This window comes from Euprymna scolopes, chromosome 5, assembly GCF_053919585.1.
Source record: "Euprymna scolopes isolate OS-2025 chromosome 5, ASM5391958v1, whole genome shotgun sequence".
Taxonomy (NCBI): Eukaryota; Metazoa; Mollusca; class Cephalopoda; order Sepiida; family Sepiolidae; genus Euprymna; species Euprymna scolopes.
In genome coordinates, this window is record NC_136486.1 from 169,408,472 (window position 1) to 169,425,662 (window position 17,191).

A 17,191-nucleotide genomic window follows, 5' to 3' on the forward strand; every position below is an offset into this window, starting at 1 on the left:
ATTCGTCCAGAGAATTTTGAAGCAGATTATCATTTCTGACGTTCACATTTTGAGAATCATCATGAATAGTAATATACTTTTTTTCGAAAATACGAGGGTCGTTCCAACCGTAAAGCCTCCTATTTTTTAACTCAAAAAGTTTAGAAGCTACGAATACGGAATCAGTACCGTTAAAACGAGGGATCTCTTTTGCTCTAGAATTTATTTTTCTACATAATTACCACTGTCTTCACTGCACGTTTGCCAGGATTTCAATAAAGTATCTCTGTTTTGACGCGCGTCCATGCCAGGTGTGCTTTTAGTTGAGTTTCACACTATCAATATCTACAAAACAGCGATGAAATTTTATAGATCAGGAATGCATAAATTAAGTCATCATAACAATTCAATATGTCATCCCCTCTGATCCATTAAGACGAAATAAAATAAATAAAATATGTAACGTTTGGAACGCCCCCCCTGTATTTACATCCAATTATTTAATGGTTCGGGATTAACACAACACTACCTTAATAAAATTAATTGTGGTTTTATAACGATTTGATTAAATTAATAATTTAATTGCCTAATAATATCCTAATAATTTAATATCCTCTTCAAAATCTAATAAACAAATAAGTGACAAGCAACAAAATATAACCCCTTTTACAGTTGAGATCCTTAAATACCAATACGTCTTCTACTGTAATAATTTCTAATTTTGGAATCTACTCTCGTTTTTTTTGTTTTCATCTAAACAGAATGTGAATGGCTATTTCACTGTTAAACTCCACGCAATCCTTTGCTAAAACTGATCCCAAAAATTGCGTTTTGCGTTCAAGTGACAATACGCCATATTTGGGGTGAAAAAGTAAAAAAAAACATATAAGAAAAAACTGATAAATAAAGATATAATAAAAATGGCAGTAATGCGACGCCTGGATTACGCCGGGTAGGAACCGTAAGACATAAATAATAATAAAATCGTAAATTATAGTGTCATTTATTACTTTATGCTTTCGTTCTTTTATTTATAGAATATGCTGAATTCACTTACAGCTCGCTCGACTTAATCGATAACATTAAGTCAGGTTATCTATTTGTGAAATACTATCGAAAATCAAGCATAAAACGAACGGCCGATGTCGTTTTGATTCCGAACAAGATTGCGTCCGTTTACATCATGCAAGTATAATTTGCTTTCATGAATATTCGCAGAAAACAAAAGTCCCCATCTTCCCTTGTCGTTTAGATTGAAAATGAATTGCGGCTAAACGCCATGATATCATGAACGAATTCTCCAAAAAGTTAAAATGAGGTTGATTATTAAATGAAAAGAATGTCTCAAGTAGAACATACTATATTCATATACTTACGAAGTTACAATATTTTGGCTCTGATCTACCTCGTCTACTAACAACATTATTGCTCAGTTGACTTATACCTCTTTTGTTAGTTAAAAAGAATGCCAATTTTGTCTACTTTTAAAACAAAATATGGAAAATTGGTGACAATTTTCACATTAACAAATATATCAAACAGTCAGCGTCTTAAACAAATAGTTCGGCGTAACGACTACATGCATAGGTCATATATTTAGCTTGATGACGGGAGGTGACGGCGATTACGTGCTTAACAATACGAATTGACGACTTGGGTGTCCCACGATCGAATCCAGTTCTTTCCATCAAATCATTTTCACTGAAAATGTTGGCAACCTTCACTTGACCCTTCTATAATAACCCGATATCTTTCTAGAAATAATTCTTACCAGTAAAATACCGAAAAAAACAACGTCAAGAACAGAATTTTCTAGTTCATACGGTAAGAATGAAAGCTTGATGATTTCCTGCCGAAATGAAACATCAACAATTACATTTTTATATTAAGTATTCATAAATAGCAATGTATTGGGAAAAAAACTATTTTTCCTTTATGGTTGTATCATCCAATTAAAAATATTTTTACCAATTTGGTTGCTTGATTTGTGCACCTCTGTAGTTAATCAATTGAAATTGGTTTTTAAACTATTTAAGCGATATTTTTTAGTGTTTTTTAAAGATTGTTATTCAGTTTTTTTTATTGTTTGTCCGTTTCCTTTTTTATATTTTCTTTATTTGTGCGCTTTTTCTTGTTGTACTAAACCGCCTTTCCATGTTATATGCGACTGTTCATATATATAAGAGGTTCAGCCAGTCTGGAATTTCCCTCGGTCTAACAGGAGCACATTTGAAATAGCATCGCGTTTGTTGTGCATCAATAAGATTCGAAAATTCCCGATGATCTCTCACGCTTAACTGTCAAGTAGCATTTTTTGATTATTTTAACCGAACCTCTTGATAAAGCGAAACTGACAGAAATAATTAAGGAAAAACTTGATTAGAACGTTTATTGATATAGAAGGATGCGGACAATTCCAGCCAGCTTTGCAGTTAATGACTCGTCGAAGCAAGGGAAATCTAAAATTCAACCGCGCTGATTTGGGAACGATAATAACATTCAGATAATAATAATATTTCACTATCGAAACAATTGTTTGGCGATGAATCGTACTGGGTTGTTGTTTTGCGTTCACTAAAAGCTGGGATGACCTTTGGGGCTAAGGATGTGAACTGTATCGGCGTGGGAAACTTATCGTTGGAAAATTGCATGATTCCGTAATGTGGGCAGTGACCTATCGATAAAGAAGCGATTTTTAGTAGTGATTTTGTGAAGAAAAATATCCTAGTTTGCCAAACTCAACGCGTTACCCAGGTACAAAAGCACTGGGAGAAGCAAATTTTGCTAGTTTTTGAATAAGCTCCCAGCTGCCTACGTCTCTTCATCTATACCGACCACTCGCCCGTACTCTCACTGACCACTAAGCCGAGGGGAATACTAGAAGAAAGAGATAGAAACTAACTGTTACATTCAACTGTGAATAATGGTGTTGCTGCAAAAATGTATTCGAAATTTAATTCCACTGTATAATACAGAACTTTGTAGGTTGGGAGTTTTATTTGATAATATAATTTTTGTAAAAAACAAGGAACTGGCGACTAAAGTTTTATTTATTGTATAAGGGATTAATAACTTAACTATCAGGCTGAACAGTCTGCTCGGATTATTCTCTTACAGGGGACAGTTACCCCAGCACCGGGAACAAGCTGTGTCCCACGGATAAAAAAGAAACACGGCGTGAGCGTGCGCCACACCTATTTCCATGAAAACTTTGAATTGTTTACGGTTGTTTTCTTTTTTATTTTCGAATTTGCGGACTACATTTGGAAAAGGAATGACCACGATCAAAATAAAGGAATTACCCTGTCATTGCATAGACGATCAAGACCAAGCTGTTGAACTTTATTAAGTGTTCCGAAATCAAAACGATCTGGAACTGCACTTACGAACCGTTGGACACAATGGAGTATTTGTCGGGGTACATTTGAGGCCGTATAACCAGGATACACCCTGTGCTATCACAAAACACAACATCGTTCCTGGCTACTAAACGATCACGAACTTTGGTTACAGTTGGTGTCAGTCACACAAAATTTCATCTTTGGGGATTTTGTCAACCCACGGTGGACAGGTGAGTTAATTTTTCTTATGACAGGGGCTATTTTACCTTTGTTGTTGGTGTTGGCTTTTGAGGGCGAATAGTAATGGTAAGAGAGAGAGAGAGAGAGAGAGAGAGAGAGAGAAAGAGAGAGAAAGAGAGAGAAAGAGAGAATAATTAATTGTAAAAAGAGGCTACTGAGTGACATGAATCTATTCTAAACTGAAGAATAGTTAACCTTTTTTTAACTACCGATTGGAATGCTATGTTTTAAAGTAAAAATAGTTGACGTTTTTAAAGAAAAAGATATAACTATCTTATAAGAGTCATATTTGTGGGTGAAGAATAGTTAACGCTTTTCCCCAACTACTAATTGGTACGAGCAATATTTTAAAGTGGAGAATATTTTATGGCTTTACATTGTCGAATGGCATCACTCGTTTTATAAACAAATAAATTTGTAATTTTGTAATTACAATTTTTAAGTCGTATTTTGAAAAAAAAAGGAGACTGAATTTGACGTGTAATGTATGTTGTTAATTAGTAATTGAATAATTTGAGAATGAGTGCTCAGACGGGATCAGAGTTTTCGATAGTGACTCGAGAGAGTCGGGTAGGTGGTTCCAGATGTCAGTAAGGGACCGATTGTTTTGTTGACGTATGAGGCGACCGGGGGATTGGCGTCGCGATTTATCGGGCGGAAACTTTGGGAGAACTCTTTATTGTCCTGGGAGAAGCTGCGGTCATCACGATTAAAAGAGTTCTCTAATGAGAGGACGCTTTGGACGCGGTCAGTGAGCTACGCAGACTCCGGTTGCGGGTTGAAGAGGATATGGCTTTACTGGCGGAGAGAGTTTCGATTTTAGCGGTGATCTGCTTTCCTCACAGGTCGGTGAGACAGTGGAAATGTCCAAACTCTATTAGCAGATGTGCTTGGAGAGGCGTTGGTAGAGAGAGGCATTAGGGCAGATGTCTTTGAATGCAGCCCGATCATAATGTAGCAGACCTTCGATTTTCACTTGGCCAAAGAGAATGTTTTGAAAGGTCACCAACGTGTTAAACATTCTCGACCTAGAATTGTCAGTAAAATCTCGCTGCGCACTATGTCGAAACCAGAGGAAAACTGGGAGAAAAACCGTTGGAATATGGATTCGGTCTATCCGAGATTTGGTCAGTTCGAGCACGAATCTAAGTGATGCACTAATACGGCAGATTGCAGACTGGGCATTACAACTGAGAGTGGATGATGCCCCACAATCCTCCAAATGGCAAAGCTCAGAGAATCGACGCCGCTTCCACCTAAGGATGGGGATATTGTTATTATGAGATGAATGGTTGAAAAATCAGGGGCGAAAATCAGTGAAACAGCCGACCCTATTGATAATCTAATGAGTAGAATATTAATGTGTATGTTTCATGTTAATTTGTGCATAACAATAGCTTGTAAGCATTTAAACTAATTACTCTATGAAAGAATATTGTGTGTGTGTGTTTTGTTGTTATTGTGTTCTGAACAACACCTTGAAAATCTTTAAACTGACTATTCTACAGAGAGAAAATAATAATAATAATAATAATAATAATAATAATAATAATAATAATTGGAATCAGAGGAATAACTGCAAAAGTACAACGCCTAACGATAATGAAAACGACTGAAATATTAAGGAAAACACTTGAATGCGGAGAATAATACAAGAAGACAATATAACGAATAAGCGTTACAGAGAATGAAGAACACCGAAGCTGCATATCTACAAGTTCTACACCCCCATCATGCATCTCCCCATAGTTTCACCACCGCTCCTCCAATAAAAATAGTGTCACCAAAGAGCTGAGAAGGACTGAAAGATCGAGGAGAGAGCGCTGACCAGACCTCGGTTAGACAAGCGGAAAGAGAACTGAGACTTTGGGGAAGCTTAGTGCCACTTAAATTCCAGTATAAACCAATGGCCATTGTCGGCGAGAAATCAATGGTAAGAGGCTGTTGGGTTTATGCAAATTCATTTGCAAATGCTATCGAAGGAGGTGGAGAGAACTGGACGTCTGGAGAAACTTGTTGTCACTCAGCCTCTAGAGAACACCACAGGTTTCCAATCAGATCGTTTGTTGACTTGTGTGAAAGCTCCATGTTAGCCAATAATAATAATAATAATAATAATAATAATAATAATAATAATAATAATAATAATAAATAAAAATAAGATATGATGAATATATTCTAGATGTGCTCTGATGCTGTTCGTTCTTAACGATAAATTAAAAACATTTAAACTGACGATTAAACAGTCATTAGGCCAGGCATCTTTCCGAAAAGAAAAGAAAGAAAAAGAACAGCTACGCAAAGACGGAACGTATATCACTTAACCTATTATATAAGAAGCGAAGACGACGGTACTAATGATATTTTTTTTTGTTTTCATAACAAATATTTTTAATGTAATTGAACAAGAAAAAAAGCATTCTTAGTATTTTGCGTTATAAACGAAGCCGAACCTGTAATTATATCTATATATATCCGTGTTGGGTGAAAATAGAAGAAAACAAAAAGGAAAAAATAAAAAATAAAAACTTGTGCACCAAGCAACACACGTAGGGTCAGACTGTTTTTTTTTTTTTTACACTGGCGACTAAACAGGACAACAGGTTACAAATAGAATTATTATCAATGATTCACAGCAAGTTAATCCGACGTTGCCAAGATTGCGACAATTTGGTTTTAAGCGAATTTTGTTATGTTTTTAACTCTGAGTGAATAGAGAAATCATCACATGCTAATGAGGAAGGCCTGGTTGAGCGGTGGTCGACGGTTGGGAAGATTGAGAGTTGAGTTATCTTTGTTCATCGACCTGGTAGGTGTGGCCGGATAAGGACCCTGTTTGGCCATGTTACTGGCGGTGATGGGGGCTGGTCGGCCAAGTGTGCCTCCACTAGCGATCGCTTTAATACTCGGAGTGATTCTAGTTGGTGTGTGTTCGATAGGCAATTAAGGCAATTAGAATAAGTAGTTTTCAGAAATAATAAAAACATCAGGTAATGAAATAAATTCTAGGATTTTGAAGTAAGTTGGAAGCTTTAAACTTGCTATTCCCGAATAGTATGAGGAGTTAAATGTGAACATTGTAGTTCCTCCCCAGCTGGCACGCCTATGTTGTTTTATATTTGGGACCATGGGGAAGAAATTGAGATGAAAGATTTTGTTGCCGTCGGTTGGATCGATGCACTAGAAATGTACGTGTGTGTGTGTGTATCTGGTTGGTGTGCCTGGAAATTTTTGTTGATCTCGTAGGAGAAAGAATTAATTGTATTGGGAATTCTGTATTGTATTGTATTTGGGAAATTCTGGAAAAAAAGAAAAAAAGAAACAGTTTAGTTGAGGACGGACTAGATTGGGAAAGGAAGGGGAGTGTCAGAAAAAAAAAAGAAAAAAAGAAGACGAAAAAAGAAAAAATGGATATTTGGATAGGATTTGTTCAATGAGGTGTGAGAGAAAAAAAATCTGGAGAGTGTTTTTTAATTTGCAGATAGCTGGATAAGGATGTGAGTGGGGGTCAATGATGAAGAGACCTCCCCAATGTTAAGTGTAGGGAGAAATCAGGTGACCGTAAACCACTGACGGCAGCGCGCCTGGGCGGGGCTGGGATACCAATGAGTGCCCTCCACCAAAACCTGGATAGGGTGCATGGGCTGCAACTATCGACAAAACCCAAAGTTGCAGCACAGTCAATCCCTAAGCCATTATTAACAAAAAAAAAGAAAAAAAAGAATGAAAAAAAAAACAAATATAAAAAGTGCAAATATTTTTCTGATTGTTTTATGAATTATGAGAAAGAGAAAATGAACAAGTAGTTAAAGTGTGTATGAGCCCTCTTTTGATAGTGAACTGAGCATGGTTATCTTTCCTCAGTTGCATGCACATAGATTAAGGCATAGAGAAGGACCGAATATTGAGAAAAAAATGAAAAGAAAAGAGAAACTGTTTTGCATGTACATGGGTTAGTCACCTTAAAAGGACTAGTAGAAAAAAAAATGAGAGTTTAACAATCGAGAAAAAAAAATATGCATGTATACAATCTCATACACCAAGATAAGCAAAACCATTAGAGCAGAACATTTTTGCATACCAACCGGACCATTGATACAGGAACATTTTTGCATGCCGAATGGACAATTTTTGTCAGTTGCTGTTAATTGACCTAGACTGTAGAATTACTAGTTTCGGATCCGGCTTCTGATGCGGGTCGCGTATATGCCAATTATGGCTAATTGACAGGTGTAAGGGGAGGGCGGATGTGACGGGACACCGGACGATGCCGGGTGTCCCGTTCAGCTAGGTGAAGATAAGAATGCTTGTGGCCGGGGAGGGGGCGTGCTGATACTGTGTCAAAGATTAAGACAAGCGTTTATGAGATCCTTGGGAGACATATCTGTTTTAATAGCGGAAAAAAAAGGAGATTATTTTTCTAGTTGGATCTGGTGAGAATGAGTTTCAACTAACGTAATTGATTCGGACAGTCTCGAGAATTGGGTTCCAAAATGTCTGCTCGGAGTCGGGGACCCGTGGTTTTAACTCAGAGACCACCAAGCTAGTTTGACAGATATGTTCACAAAACAATAGAGAAAAGGAAAAGAATAAGAAAAGCTGTTTTCTAGGTTGGCAGTATTTTTGCGAACAGTTGGCTGAGATGGGTGAAATTTTCTGTTTCTATGTCTATCCTTGTAGCCATGTCACTAGTAAGGGTGCTGGAGGTAAACGTTTTGTCTGGGCTGACGTTATCCGCCTGATAGTCAGGGACCCGAACCTTGGATTAACCACTAAGGAGGCTGTCCTATCAGCAGGTGCAAAGTACTGGGGCTGCTGTATTGCCATTTGGTGAATGGATTCTGGACCATGCAGTAGCTTCTGGTGGGGCCTCTCGATGCCATACTAGTGGGTAATTGTTACGGCTTTACCTTATCATTAACTACAAATAAAAAATAAAAAAAAATTCTTCGTTTCTTTTTCTCTCTTAATTTCCCCTCTCTGTCCTGCTCTAAGTAAATCTGTCGACCTAGTCCACAAATTCCAAAATTTCATCATGACAAGTTTCAAGAAAAAATACACGATTAAACCCGGTTCCCCAACTTCCAACGTAGACCCCTACTACCATGTCTCCTTCTCCAACATCAGGGGTCTTCGTTCTAACCTTCCAGAGGTTGAAACCCAATTACAGGAGACTAAACCAGACCTTTTATTTTTAAGTGAAACTGGCATTGGACAGGCTATTTCCCTAGATGAGTTTGCAATTTCAGGATACTCTAACTTAACTTCTAAATCTGACCCCCAAGATCGCCATGGGCATGGAATATGTGCCTATATTAAAGATAGCTTTCCATGTGGGAGGGACATCTCCAGGGAAGATCCTAACTTACCCTATATGTGCTTCCGGGTTGCTTTAGCTCACACTACTGCATTTATATTTACTCTCTATCGCCCCCACAACAGTGGAGTTACTATCTTTCAAAGCATATCTGAGAAAATTGACCAAGTCCTTTCTACTTATCCTTCAGCTAACATTCACGTATGTGGAGACTTCAATGTTCACAACGTTGAATGGTTGACCCACTCAAACAAGACCGATGATGAGGGGAGGTTCTGTCATGATTTCTCCATTGTCTATGACCTCACTCAGATTGTTCAGGAACCTACCCGTGTGCCCGATAATGATGGCCAGTATGCGAGCCTACTAGACCTTTTTCTCACAACTTGCCCTGAACTATGTTCAGTTTCTGTTCTGTCGCCTCTTGGATCTTCCGACCACTCTGTTGTATCAATTAAGATAAAAATGAAATGTAATAAGTCCCCAGATGTACCTCTTCATCGTACAGTATATCGATACACTAAGGCTGACTGGGATAGCTTCCGTACATTTATATCTGATCTACCTCTGCATTCCATGTTTAAAAAGGATGTGTCCTCTATAGTATTAGACCTAACTGAATGGTTAATTGTAGGTATTGACCATTTCATACCCTCTAAAAAGTTTCAGAAAAAACCTAACAGCCAGCCATGGTTCTCTCCAGAATGTGCTGCTGCCATTGCGCACAGAAATCACTTTTTCCACTGCTTCAAACGTAATAGATGTATGGAAACTAAAGCCGTTTTCAGGACTGCCAGCAACCATTGTAAGAAAGTAATAAGGAACGCAAGAGAGTTGTATGCTCAATCTGTTAAGTCCAAAGTAGCTGAGCAGCGGCTTGGTTCCCACCAGTTTTGGCAAATAGCAAACAGAATCCTGAACAGAAGCGTGTGCTCCATCCCAACTATTATCAATGGACCTGAGGTAATCTCGTCAGCATCAGACAAAGCCAAACTCTTTGTCAAGAACTTTGCAGCAAATTCTACCCTTTGCGACCAAGACCGCCAACCCCCAATATTTCCTCCTGTATCAGAAAACACGCTATGTGATATACGTATATCTGTACGTGATGTTGCGAAGCTAATCAAAAACCTTGATTCGAGTAAAGCAACTGGCCCTGATGGTATTCCAATTATAGTACTCAAAAAACTTCAACCTGAATTAGCGCCCATACTTACAAAACTGTTTAAACGTTTTCTTAAGGAGAATAGTTTCCCATCTCCCTGGAAAACCTCATCAGTATGCCCTGTATTTAAGAATTCAGGTGATCGCTCATCCCCCTCTCAGTACAGGCCAATAAGTCTCCTGTGCGTCATGAGTAAGTTGCTAGAATCTGTGTTAAATACAGAAGTAATCAAACATCTCAACAAAAATAACCTTCTTAGTGACACTCAATATGGTTTCCGTTCTGCTAGATCTACAGCAGATGTCATTACAGTTATATCGCATAGGATTAGCAAATCTCTCGACGGTGGCAATCTTTCTAGAGCAATTGCTCTTGACATATCTAAAGCCTTTGATAGGGTATGGCATAAAGGTTTACTTCATAAGATCGCTAGCTATGGTATAGCTGGAAAAGTCTTCTCAATTATTAAATCATTTCTTTCTGATAGGTTCATAAGAGTAGTAGTTGAGGGGCAAAAATCAGAAGCTCACAGTATTAATGCCGGTGTCCCTCAGGGATCCATCCTGGGCCCAACTCTTTTCCTGATCTACATTAATGATCTTCCAAATCATATCCTTACATCATTTGTAGACATTTATGCTGACGACACTACCATTTATGGTACCACATCTAAGACAGTAAACGACCAAGTTCTCTCCAATTCTCTCTCCTCTGATCTTGAGCACGTAGTACAATGGGGAAAGGAGTGGCTGGTTACTTTTAATGCATCTAAAACCAAGCTTCTCTCTTTACATCATCAACATTCTAATCCACATTTGTCATCAATTGAAATGAATGGCTCTCGTCTTCAGGAGGCCTCAAGTTTTGACAAGCTTCTGGGCTTGACCATTACTCCTGATCTTAAATGGAACACGTATATCAAATCTGTTGCCAAGGCCGCTGGAAAAATGGTGGGATCTTTCTATCGATCCAGTAGATATCTCACTGCTGATGCTATTCTCTACCTATATAAGAGCCAGGTACTTCCAAGGATGGAATACTGTTGCCACATCTGGGCAGGAGCTGCTAGAAAGGACTTGTCCTGCCTTGATAGAGTTCAAAATAGACTTCGTAGCCTCGTAGGAGATGTCCTTTTCTCCTCCTTGCAACCTCTATCTCACAGAAGAGATGTTGCGAGTTTGTCTCTGATGTATCGTTATTTTCATGGAAAGTGTTCAACTGAGCTTCAATCTTTGGTCCCCCCTCGCCAAACTTTCACAAGAAACACTCGTCTAGCTGTAAACACTATCAATAATTTCCCCCACTCTTTATCTGTGGCTAAACCTAAACGTAGATTCCATGAACAAAGCTTCTTTCTTAGAACTGCACGCCTGTGGAATTGTCTTCCGTTTTCCTGCTTTCCGGCTGACTACAATATGGTTGTGTTCAAGTCTAAAGTAAATAAGTTCTTGATGAGCCGTTCCATATAAGTTATTAAATTTTCCAAATTTTCATTACTAATGATTACTATATTGACCAATTTCTACTGTACACTCTTTAACCCTTATCCTTGAGTGGCCTCTGGGCCTTGATAATGTGGTTATGCCTTTGTAAAAAAAAAAAAAAAAAAAAAAAAAAAAAATAGGGGGGATAGAGAAAGAAATTCACAAGAGAAGAAAGAGGGGGGGAATAGAAGATAATGGAGAAAAGGAAGGAAGATGTTTGATATAAACAACGATTGTCTACTCGAAAAAAGGAGATATAGAAGGGTTTTTGGCAGTCTTTGGCTAGCGAGCGAAGCGTACACATCGGCTCTCGCCCCGCCTGGGGTGAGAGGCAGGGGCAGAAATCTCAGTAAGGACTAACTTAAAAAGATCTTGTTCTTAGCTAGAGAATTAACCTGAAATCTCAAGTACCTGCATCACGAAGCGCGGATAACGAAAACATGACTTTAAACAAATGTAGAATGATTGCAAATAATTATTTTATTTGGTGTAAACGAAAATGACCTCAGAGTTTTTTCTTTGTTTTTCGATTGCCGGCATAAGTGAAGATGCAGTTTATTTCAGGTATGCCCTGACGCCAGACGACGAAGACACCGACACGAAACCAGATTGACGGCCGAAGAGGACAATGTTGCCACACGGACTTGGGGTCATGCACGTTTAACGTGCCTTGAGCAGCGGAGGTATGTTTTCCAGGGACCAGTGCGAATCTTGTCACGCTGGAGGGGTCCACCACTAGACGACGCAGGCCCGGGACATCGTTCTCGTTACAACGTGATGCGCGTGACGCGTCCGTTACAATAGAATTAACGAATTAATCGTCCCATATTTTAACAAATATGAACTTGGTCACGTTAGTGTACTTCATGGAGTTGGTAAGGATGGCAGGAGCCCTGAAAATAGGAAGGTGGACTGTTTTTAGAAAGATCAGTGAAGGGATAATCACACGGTTGGTGACCCTAGAAGTGTACTTTGAAATCCTGTAAGAAATTGATCGACAGTTTCGAGGGAAGAATCGATAAGTTCGATGAGGTCAAGAAGCAGTTGACTAGCAAATTATCAAAAATTAGTGCTTGAAATGTTACGCGAGTTTTGAATTATTTTTATTATTCGATTAAAATACTCTAGATGCCATGCGAACTTTTATTAATTTTGGAAGACAAAATTATTTGACTAATCCTTGAAACTTTCACGAAGTATTTAATAATTTTTAAGGAAAAATTATTCGAGCTAATTCCTTAATTGAAGGTTTATTTGTGCAATGTTGTGAAGTTTGGCTGTGATCATAGCGTTGTATCTGTGTTAACCGTGGCAAGCATGGCCAAGGGTCAAAACATTATTATTATTGGCTCACATGGAGCTTTCACACAAGTCAACAACCGATCTGATTGGAAACCTGTGGTGTTCTCTGGAAGCTGAGTGACAACAAGTCTCCCCAGACGTCCAGCTTTCTTCGCGTCCTTCGATAGCATTTGCAAATGAATTTGCATCATCGCAACAGCCATTTATCATTGATTTCTCGCTGGCAGTGGGCATTGGTTTATACTGGAATTTGAGTGGCACTAAGCCTCCCCAAGGTCCCAATTCTCTTTGCGCTTGTCCAGCGGAGGTCTGGTCAGCGCTCTTTCCTCGATCTTTCCATCCTCCTTGACGCTTCTCAGCTCTTTGGTATCACTTTTCTATTGGGGGAACGGTGATGAGACAATGGAACGAGATGCGTGATGGGGGTGTAGAACTTGTAGATATGCAGCTTCGGTGTTCTTCATTCCCTGTAACGCTTCTTCGTTATATTGTATTCTTATATTATTCTCCGCATTCAATAGTTTTCCTTAATATTTCAGCCGTTTTCATTATCGTTAGTCGTTGTATTTTTGCTGCTATTCTGCTGATTCCAATTTCTGCCATTCTTTTTTCAAAGTCTTTCGAAATTGTTCCTAGTGCTCCTACTATTATCAGCATTATTTTGATTTTCTTCATTATCTAAATCCATTTTAACTCTCTAGCTAGCTCTGTGTATTTGCTTCGTTTCTCCTTTTCTTTCATGCTCACCCTGTGGTCAGCTGGGACAGCAAAGTCTCCGATTTGACAGGAGTTTTCTTTCTTGTTAATTATTACGACATCTGGTCTTCTTGCTTGGATGGGTTTGTCTGTCTGTTTGTCCCATAGGATCTTGTGGTTATCGTTTTCTAGTGTTGTTGCTGGTTTATGTTTGTACCATTATTATTATTATTATTATTATTATTATTATTATTATTATTATTATTATTATTATTATAAATTGATTCGAGCGACGGCGGGTCGCTACACCGATTATTATGATTAGAAAAATAAACAATTAGAAAAAAGTGATTGACAGCTGAAATAATAATATCGCTAAAAAAGGAATGTGAAAAAAGAATATAGATGTAAACATTATTTTATTTTGCATAAACAAATAATTATAATGTGGTTACATCAGCTGCTGGTCTGAGACACGTAATGAGATATAGATTTGGAGAAATTCTCGACAGTCGTTAGAAATATTAGTAGATTTTGGAGAAATTCTGGACAGAGAGAACAAACCACTCAAAAGGGGGATTTGGTTTCTCCATGACGCAGGGAGCGGCGTTATCTCAGGCAGCCAAGATGTAAAAACATGTAATCTTTGAAGATGTCAGCTGAAATCATAAAAATAAATGTTCGTAAATAATTCAGGTATGTGTTGTGTTATTTACATCTTTTAAAAAGAACTGTTTGTCTACAACTGTTTCGATATGTCCACGTCAATTGTTTCCTGTTAGAAACGTTGCATAAATGTAAAATATACACACTGGACGATCAACTAAATGATACTACGTATATACATATACGCATTTACACGTTCATGAATATACACATAAAATATAAAGCCTACTATTCAATATGTGCGTCGTTATAGAACATATTCATGTACACATTACACAACAGACCCCTTTTTAGAGCTCAATAATATAACATTTAAAATTAACCCGAATTATAAATGTTCCTGAATTTTTGATTGAAGAGTATTTTCGAAAAATTAAATTGATTCTACGAAAAAATTTTTCTTCAATTTGGAAGGATTTCTGTCCATTGAGGAGTACAACTAGTTAAGTGTTTAAAAACCGACAGAAAACATCGCGGCTATAATTTTCTGTCATGAATTGTCGTGATGTTTAAAAGATTTCTGTCTGTGTTCCTTTCGGCATTACATTTTTCTAACATATTTGCGATAACAATAAACTAATGTCTCCTGTTGTATTTAAAAAATGTAGTACGAGGTGCCTTCAATAAATTGCCAGACTTTTCTATACATTAGACGCTTTAGAATTGCACGTAGACGCTTAAAAATTCAGTATGTTATTGCTATTTATCTCATAAAATGACTGACCAATTTTTATGAGTTCAGGTTCAAATGAACAGCCACAGCAGAAATTGAAATACACCATACTAAAGTCTATCAGAGTTGGTGAATTTCAAAAATGCCATCTGGACGTGAGGATACTTTAGAAGAATGATATGTAATAACATTCTGTTTTAAACTTGAAAAAATTCAGCAGAAACGTATGAAATACTTCAGACTGATTTTCAACCGTCTTTCATGAATCGAGCATCAGTTTTTGAGTGGAATAAGAGATTCAAGGAAGGCAGAGAGTCTGTAAGGGATGATGAGAGGTGTGAGAAGAGTAAGGAAGTGATAACACCAGAGTCGATTGGCCAAATAAAGTACGTCATAGATAAGGGCCGTCGTGTATCCATAGGTTCAGGATGGGGAAGATCTGCGTGAAGTGCGTGTCTCTTAGGCTGTTCAGAGAAGATCACAGTTTATTTACCAAAATTGGCATCAGTTCTTCACACTCACTATAGGGAGGGTAAAGAATTATATTGATGCTCCCTGTGACGTTTGGTTATTCCTTAAGCTCAAGAAAAACCTTAAAGGCTGTTGTTATAAGACAGCTGAGGAGATGACAGTCTATGACGAGGGTTATTAACACGCTCACACAAGAGGACTCTCATGCATCCTTCCAAAAGTTGTTGGAACGGTACAACAAATGCATTGCAGCCGGAGGAGATTACTTCGAAGGAGATTAGAGTGTCATGTGTGTACTATGCACAAAAGTACCCGGACGAAAAAGTCTGGAAACCTATTGAAGGCACCTCGTAATACTACAAAATTTTGACTATGAAAGGTCACAGGTGTGTTGAAGTTGTTTCTCTTCGATCTGCGTCTTTATTGGTGGCGATATATTCAAGAAAACGGTAACCGACCAGATTGTTGCAAACTGAAGTGTGATAAAAACGAACAAAACGCCCAACGGAGAGCGCCCTTTATAGCAATATATGTACGCGTCTAAAGATGCTATTTAAAACGTGAGCACGGCAGGTAAAAAACGGCATTCGTGTTCGCTAGCAACAGGCAACTCAAATGCTGCTGTTCCTTCTCGTTGTAACATATATTTTCTACAACAAGCTCTTCAATGGTTCGATCACACTCTTCTCTCGCCAATCTTTCACGATAAACACCCGTCTAGCTAAAACCACTCTGAGTAATTTCCCACAATCTTTATCTGTGCCTAAATCAAAACGTAGATTCCATGAACAAAGCTTCTTTCTGAGAAGTGCACGCCTGTGGAATTCTCATCCGCTTGCCTGTTTTCCACCTGACTACAACTTAGATGTCTTTAAACAAATTCCTGATTAATCGTCCCTTAAGTAAGACACTTTATCAAATCTACAATACCAACTATTACTATGATATTATCCCATTGATTATTGTACACACAATAACTCTTATCTCTGAGTGGATTCTGGACCTTGATAAGTGATCCCCCATGTAAAAAAAAGTGATTTCAGGCACAATATCATTGAACCAGCCTCTCATCAAGGTTGGGTGAAACGACGCGAAGGCCAGCTCAAAACCTGGCTAAGAACGGCGAAATAAGATTCTGCGCTAATTCTGTGTTCTCGTCTCTATGGGGCACCAGGCTGAAACTGTGATTGGTTAATTCTCAAACCTGCTACTCTGGAGGAGCACGATGTGTCGTCTGTTTTCATTCAGGACGCGGTAATACTAACACAAATGCTATCTGATGCGTAAACCAAACAGACAGTCTAACGCAAATATAACTTAATATAGAGATATTTGAACCAATCTAATAAAAACGTGTTCATTTCATATGTGTTTTCCGAAGATACAATTAAAAAGTTAAACGTGACCCACAAAAAGAAATGCTATTTCAAAGTGACGCGTGACAGATTTACTGATTACAAGACGAGGATGCACTTAAATGAATAGAAATAATTCGATTCGATGAAAAAAAAAAAACCCAAGAAAACTCAACGTCGAGTGAAACAATGCCGGAGACAACGTCTTTTTTTTACATATGCCATACAAATGTTGGAAAGGAAAAACCGGAAAGAAAACAAAAACGAGTAATACTAAAAACAGAAATGTGTGAATTTCAATTCCTTTCTTTCGTCGCGTTGAAAATGAGTTTAAGGGCGAATTCTTTTTATTCAACTCAGCTGCAATTACCATTTATGAATATATTTCCATTAAATTGAATCGCTACGATTTCCGTCTTGGGCAGCTGTTTTGATTGTTACAGCGTTAATTATTAATTCTGGCGATCAATTACGATTGATTTTTATTTGCAGCTAGATGAGT

The 17,191-nt window shown here is 38.0% G+C and overlaps 1 protein-coding gene across 1 annotated transcript in view; it reads left to right on the forward strand.

The window, feature by feature from the left end:
- Nucleotides 1-3,423: 3,423 nt before the first annotated feature.
- LOC145277037 (epithelial cell-transforming sequence 2 oncogene-like) overlaps nucleotides 3,424-17,191 on the forward strand; it is a 629,231-nt gene continuing 615,463 nt past the window's right edge. Inside the window, exon 1 of the mRNA XM_080128670.1 lies at nucleotides 3,424-3,550. The gene's annotated coding sequence lies outside the window, so the exon portion shown is untranslated. The remainder of the gene's footprint in view (nucleotides 3,551-17,191) is intronic.